The sequence below is a fragment of the Jatropha curcas genome, chromosome 4, assembly GCF_041381405.1.
Source record: "Jatropha curcas cultivar XTBG-Jc1 chromosome 4, XTBG_Jcur_1.0, whole genome shotgun sequence".
NCBI lineage: Eukaryota > Viridiplantae > Streptophyta > Magnoliopsida > Malpighiales > Euphorbiaceae > Jatropha > Jatropha curcas.
The window spans coordinates 11,460,578-11,468,273 of NC_143154.1; the positions used below are offsets into that span (position 1 = coordinate 11,460,578).

At 34.1% G+C, this 7,696-nt stretch overlaps 1 long non-coding RNA gene across 1 annotated transcript; it reads right to left on the reverse strand.

Annotated features, from left to right (window-relative positions):
* Nucleotides 1-1,212: 1,212 nt before the first annotated feature.
* LOC149496854 (uncharacterized) lies at nucleotides 1,213-3,295 on the reverse strand. Its single transcript, XR_016320579.1, has 3 exons — nucleotides 3,080-3,295; nucleotides 2,865-2,949; nucleotides 1,213-1,458 (listed from the first exon to the last, which is right to left on the reverse strand). It is a non-coding gene; the product is annotated as an uncharacterized LOC149496854 (long non-coding RNA).
* Nucleotides 3,296-7,696: the final 4,401 nt, after the last annotated feature.

Here is a 7,696-nt window from a genome sequence, read left to right on the forward strand (position 1 = left end):
TTTTGCGACTAAATGACTAAGTGGTTGCAGTTGGTCGCAAAATTATAAATATCGCTAATTTTCATCGTGTTTTTCTTCTGGAAGCTTATCGCAAATTGGTCGCAGAAAGTGTCGATCGCAATTATGAAAAGCGGTCGCAAATTCTGAAAGTGATTGGTTGGTGATCTGTCGCAAATTTAAATTTAATGGTGATAATTTGGTGGCAGTTCAGTCGCTAGTCGGTAAAAAAAATATAATTATAGGCAAAAAATAATAATTTAATAATATTAAAAACCATAATTTTTTCCACTGTCGAAAATCGACATATATATACATCACAATCACAAGCATCATCATCAAGATCACAACACAATAACAATGTAGGAATGGAATTGTAAATGTAATGTACTATACAAAATATGAAAAAATCACGGAAAGCTAAAAGGGTCCGAAATCAAATCTACAAGGTCGGTCCTCTGCAAGATCCAGTGTTGTAGCGTCGGCAGGAGTATCTGCTAGATGTGTCGTAGTGTCGGCAGGAGTTACCAAGGTATCGTCTGCAGTATCGGGATCAAGAGGAGATGATAATGGTTGATGCAAAGCTGTAGAAACATGTCGATCCGTAGCAGGCGGAGGATCAGAGGAAGAAGTACCAACACCATGCTGACCAGACATTTGTATGACATGCCCTCTAAGCTCTGCAAACTATCTCTTCTGGTCATCAACACGAGCCCGTAATGCACTAATTTCCTCGGCACTATGGTCGGGCTGTGATTGTGAGGAGGCTGCAGAAGCGTCAGATGCTGAGCCGCAGTAAAACTATGATGCCTGAGACCTGATGCCATATACTTTCCACTTCTTTTCGTCCCCTACGTGTAACACCCACCGCCGATCCCGAAAGACCCGACGGTGGATGCCACATTCGGTGCCGGAGGCACCATCCTAACCTACATATAAATCAAACAATCATATTATGAATTAGAAGTGACTTAGTATTCACAAGTTTAGCAAGTAATAGTATTCTGTTTTGAAAGTGATTTGGGAGAATCCTACAGAAAAACTGCAAGAGTTTCCCCTAAAAATAGAAGTTGCCAAACATATGAATACAAAGCACTCCCAAATTCAAACTCCAAACCCCATCAAACTCCAATAATAACACAATAGCACTTCTATAATTTCATAACTCCATAGTTCCTCAATAACATTATAATATTCATCACTTCAATACATTCATTTAAATATATCAACTTCTAATGTTCTAACCATTAAATAAGTCCAAGTTTATCTCCCAATATATATGCACCAAAATAATTTACAATAACATGCTTAAGTTATAAATTAAATAATACAGTCTCCAAAAATGTAATACTTATACATGCCATAATTCTTAGTTACAGAAAAATACTAAGTAACTACCAAATATCTCTTCAGCTCTGATGCTACTCTTTAGGTCTTTAAGCAGCAAGCACAATCTCCAACCTGTGCGTGATAAAATCAACGCGCTGAGTATAAAACTTAGTGGTGCTCATAAAACACAACAAACCAATGTTGTGATGACAACATACTTAAAAACAATCATTTATATACATAAAATCATTAAATTTGAACATGTAGTACATATGCACACCAACACATCATGCTTTAGAAATTCATTTGATATCATAAATAAGTTGTGGTAAATTAAGAGTTATTAACATAATGTGATCTCATTTATTTCACTTCCTTAAAAATATTGTATAAGGGCTCACATACACTTAGGAGAAAAAGAAGCAGATAAGTTTTCATAGCTTATTCATAATGGCTTTAGGTCGCCAACCTTTTCATAACATATAGAGCGCGTCCGCCCTAACATAAGACACCCACGTGCCTAGCATATGATCATAGCTTCTTATCATAATGGCATCAAATGTCGAGCATGCTCATCATACATAATAAAATCAAATCATGCATCAAATCCACACCAAGTATATTAGAGCCCAAAAACATTTCTCATAAAATTCATTTTCTTTAGTCTTCTCATAATAAAAACTTAATTTAAACTTAAGTAATTCATAAAAATTCTCATACTTAAACAAAATGACTTAACATAGAAAATTTCCAGCATAAAAATAACATGGACCTTTGCTGTGTTTTTAACACATAACCGGAGCTATGGGTCTCCAAATTAAATGAAATTAGAGTCATTAGAAAGATAAGACAAAATTATACAAATGTTATGAAGGGATCACAGCCCAGATCAATATGGAAGATAACAAAACAAAGCTAGGAACACAGACTGACAGACCAGACCTGATTCAGCAGAACCAAGTCCATTGTTTATTGAATTCCTACTAAACCAAACACTCAAATGAAATAAATCCAGAACGAGAGAAGTCTCAAGACACAGGGAAACAACTTTTGTGAAGAACTCAGAACCTAATCTTGTCATTATAGTGGTCAAAATGGGCACTCAATTCAGTGATGCAAGTGGCCCGACACAAACAGAGTCAGTTTGAGTGTTTTAGCCATAAGTTGAGTTATATATCTCCAAATTGGACACAAGAGGATGGGTTGGAAAGCTAAGAGGTAGACCTACAACTTTTATGAAGGACTCAGACACAAATGGAAATTATAAAGGACTGAAAAATGGTCCTAAATCTCACTCAAAATCACGTTTTTCCCAAATTCAGTTTACTTTAGCCATGAAAGGAACATGAACCACAAAGATACAAGGTAGAAATGTCTACCACAACATAAATACTCATCAAACATCATCCAAGAGCATGTAATGGCAACCAAAATTCAACAAACTAATCATTTCATACAAAATCTCAAAATATACACATAATAGCATAAAGGCACAAAATCAAAATTTGAGTAAGGTAAGTGTGTTTATGAACACTAACCTTCAAAACAAGCTTTAACAATCTTTAATCAAAGCTTCTCAAGCTTTGGTCTTGCCTTTATCCTTATTAGAAGGCTCTCCACCCTCTACATGGAAGAAACTCAAAATCAAACAAAGAAAACAAATAAAAGAAGTAATTGGAGCATGATTAAGCATGTATATGATAAAAGACAACTCTAAACCCAAAAATAATGAGATTATCATAAAATCACTTACTTGACCCAAGTAGGAAAATCACCAAATTCCTTGAAATTAGTCACCAAAAATGACTTCTCTAGCTTCACTCTCTAATATTTAGTGCTTAAATCAAGTTGGATGGGTGAATTTAATGTGTTTACTTGGTAAGAATTGAAGAAAATGAAGAAGAAGAAGAAGAAGAAGAAGAAGAAGAAGAAGGAGAAGGAGGAAAAGGAGGCGTGTAGGAAGTGGAGAAGAAGGACAAAGTGTTGCTCAATAATTGATAGTTGCTTTTAATAAAGCAACTAAGGGGTATTTTGGTCTTTTCTCAAAATTGGAGGGTGTTTTGGTCTTTTCTCCAAATATTCTCCAATTAAATTCCTTCAAAATATTATTTATCTCCACAAAACTCTCTAGTTTATTCCATAAAAATAATTCCTCAAATTTCCTCCATAAAAATAATTGCTCAAATTTCCTTACTTAATATAACACCATAATTCACTATTCACTAATTATCTAAATTCTCCAAAAATATTCCTTACTTACTTTCTACCCATAAAAATCATGCATACATGCTCCAAAAATGTTAAATAAAATATAAAACATAAATAGTAATTTTTTTGGACCAAAAATAATACCAACTTCCGGACCGGTGGTACTATTTACAGACCGGTAAACTACTATTGAAACACAGGAAAAATGGGGCGTTACACTACGACCTCCAGATAAAGTGCTAGCTCATGAATTCTTAACTCAGCTTCAGATCCAACCTGAGAAAAAACAACATGCTAGCGAGCTGTACTGTAGTTCTCCTAAAACAACAAATTAATAAATCAAGGTAGTTGCAAGCTTTATTATATTGAATTTATACACGTAAGAGAAGACTAGAAAGTAAATGTAAATATTCTTCATTGTTACTTACATTGACGCCCAACGCACGTCTGTCAATAAACCTATTTGTATCGTGGTCCTTTGTGTGAGTGTAAGTGAACACCCCCATCGGTGTGGGCTCATGACCATATTTTTCAACTTGTAATGAATTTTTATGCATGATATATTAATATGGTGTCATTTCATTAAACATCAGTTCTGTAACTTTAACTAATTGACTCACTAATAATCGAGATGTCTTTATAGCAGATATTGATCCGCCTGTGTATTGGAAGGTCCTGCTCCGTCACTGCCAGTCTCACTATGCCTGTTTCATGCAAATATCTCACACTTTCTCTTGAATGCAGGATCCTCCCAAGCCTTCTGCCAGCTCTCCCATATCGCTTGAGACATGCACTGTTGCTTCTTATCGCTTTTTCACATCCTATAAGTGAAGTCAGCATACCGTAGAGCGTTTAATTTCTCCCAGGCTACTTTTAGCATAGCCATAATAGCCTCTTCTTATATGAAATGCTTTTGCAAAAATGAAAAATAAAATTTTAATAAAGAGTAAGTGAAGGCCCATAGATTCAGATTACTAATTACATTGAATGAAGATATAACTTGAACCGAATCGTACCTGAAACTATTCCCAATAAAAGTCTCTCGCTTTTTGTGGTACGACATCCCATGTGTATCCATCTTTATCGAGATGTAGCCTGATTATCCTCATAATTTGCCTTGATGCTTGAGAGGATGGATATATGCTAAGAAAAAAAACATAAGTGAAATATAAGTAGATGAAAGGATCAAAATCTGAACAAAACCAAGTTCAAAGGAAAAAATAAATAAGTATTTACTGTCCCGCTACCGAACTGACCTTGTTACGCGGCTCCGATGAAGCTGCAAAAGAAGTGACAAACGCTATTAATACAGATAAATAATTAATATATAACTGAAATGACAATAAATGACATTTATGATTACCTAGTGCGGTAGGTGACTGTGAAGCTGGTGAAGACTCTATTGGTCTAGGAAGTGGGCTAGAAGAGGAAGGAATAGAACGAAGTGATGGCGGCACGGGAGGCTGAGCAGAAGATGAAGCCCCAGACGTACCTGAAGAAGAATGAGGAGGGACAGTCCCTCCTCATCCACGTGTACTGCGTCCTCGGCCACGACCTCCACCAGACCACTACTGGACGCGTCTGAATCAACCGCCCTGCCTCTAGCCATATGTACTACAGATAACAGAACCTACATGTGTATGTATACAATTATATGAATTATAAAGAAAGTGAATAATATTAAAATTCTTCATTAATAATATTATATATACATCTATTAATTTATTATCCATAATACATAATGCATTTAGTATTTCTGTCTTCATCATCATCTGCTTCCTCTTGTTCTTCTTCTTCCTCTTCTTGATCTTCGTCTTCTGAGATACCCATGATGATTTCATCTTCTTCCTCTTCATCATCTGATGCTCCTATTTCAACATAAGTTCTGCTTTCATCATCCAGTCTATCCATTAAATCTTCAACAACTTGTATCGGCCTCCAAAGTCAATTTAATCCCAACATTCTCTAAAGTCAAAATAGGCCACTACTAGGCCTCCAACTCAAATGCATCATTCATGTATTTTCACTCAAATAAAAACACAAATCAACATAAAGTAATTTCAAAAAAATAAATTTCAATACACTCATTAATTTGATTACTATAAAATTTGATTAGTATTAAATTACACTCATTAATATAAATTGATATGAACTTAGAAATATAAAAACTGATATGAACAAATTAGAAAATGGAACAGAAAAGGTTCTATAATTATATAAGTAAAACCTAAAACTACTCTAACCTTTAGTTATGTGTTAAATATGGAAAATGCTGATATTGAGAGTTTTTTTTTTAATAAGTTAAATGTTATTACGAGTCAATTTTTTTATATTGTATAAAGTTTGAATCTAATCCAAATATTAATCGATCAAACTCAAATTAATAAGATTGAAAATTTATCCATTTACTAACTAAATTCAACTCTTGGCTAATAAGTATTGAACCTTGAGTGATTAAATAATTAAGGACATTTGATTTTTTTTGTCTTATTTTAGTTTTATGCTTTACTGGATAGAAAACTTTTGGTTATATTAGGAATATATATTAGGTTAATACAACAACAAATTCGTGATTCACAAAAAAAAAAAAAAAAAAAAAAAATGTGGCCAACACATATTTTTTAATGATTTTTTTAATGACAATTCTTATTAGGTATTAGGTATTATAAGATGTTGATATTATAAATATTCTTCCCATTATTTATTATTATTACTTTTTTCTTCATGCGACGTCCTTGATTTTAACTTTTTCGGCTTTTCTTGAAGATTACATTTATTCTTTGACTTTTTTTTATTTAGTAATAAAAAAAAACTTATTTTAACTAATCAATAATAGTTAATTTAATTAGCACATTTTTTCAGAGGTCAATTAATACAATAATTTTGCAAAAATCAGGATAAAGGTATGTAAAATATGACCAATGTTCAAATCATAATTTTTTTTTAGTAAGTAACTAATTTCATTTCTGATATTCTTTTCTCATAGATACTTTTTTTCACGAATTAAATTACAGAGTGGGTAAAAGAAATAAAAAATCTTCTGAATAATGTAACTCAGTTGCAGACATTCAAAAATTACAAGCAATAAATTATAGTTTTATAATTTACTTCAGTGTTTTTTATTTACTATGATAAAAGAAAATATAGCATAGATAAATTACAATTTTTGGTAAAAGAGGTAAGATTCAGTGTGTCCTATATATATTAATATAATGGCTTTTCTAATAGACAATAAATAATATGCACAGGCATTTCTAATCGCAAATTATAGAACAAAAACCGCTAATAGTCTTACAAATTACTTTGCAAAAAAAAAAAAAACCAAGAAAAAAAAAACATAAAATAAAAGGGCTAGAGCACCTACCTGACCAAGTGCGATGTGTCTTCTCCAACGACAGCAGCGAAGAATCCGGTGCCAGCGGTAGAAAACGGTGACGGGCAAAAATGGTGGAAGGAGAGGAAGGAGGCCGCTAGAAATGGAGAGTTGCGGTGGCGACCAAGGCTACCCAGGGCTTATAAAGCCCTAATGTTTTGCGACTGAAAGATCGGTCGCAAATTATTTAAAAATCGGTCGCAATTTTTAATCCTGTGATGTCGTTTTGTAATCAAACAAATTGCAACCGATTTGCAACCAACACAGTTGGTCACAAAATTATCGGTCGCAAATCAGTCACTAATCCCTTGCAAACCAGAAATTAAATTTCGCGCTGAACTGTAGCACGCAATGTTACGATGGACTGTGAAACGATCGCAAATCCATTGCAAATTTTATCGCTAATTCGTCACAATGATGTCGCAAAGTGGAAATCAAACTGACGGGAGTTATTAACGCTAGAATTAGCGACCGAACTGCATGTGATCGCCATTCCGTCGCTAAATTTGTAGCAGTTTGGTCGCAAATCCGTCAGTAAATATTAAATCTGTGTTACCTCAATATTCATCGCAATTGGTCGCAACATCATCGTAATATTGCGACAGACCTACGTCGATTGCAAAAGCGCGTTTTTTTTTTTTTTGTAGTGCTTGATCGGCAAGTGTGGTCACGTGCTTCACTGGACGATGATGAAACTCTGGAGAAAGGTCAATCGACGGTCCCTCTTTCTTCTCAAGTAGGCGGTGACTGATAACTCCTCCTACAATGGTTGCCAAGAAGCTTGACCCA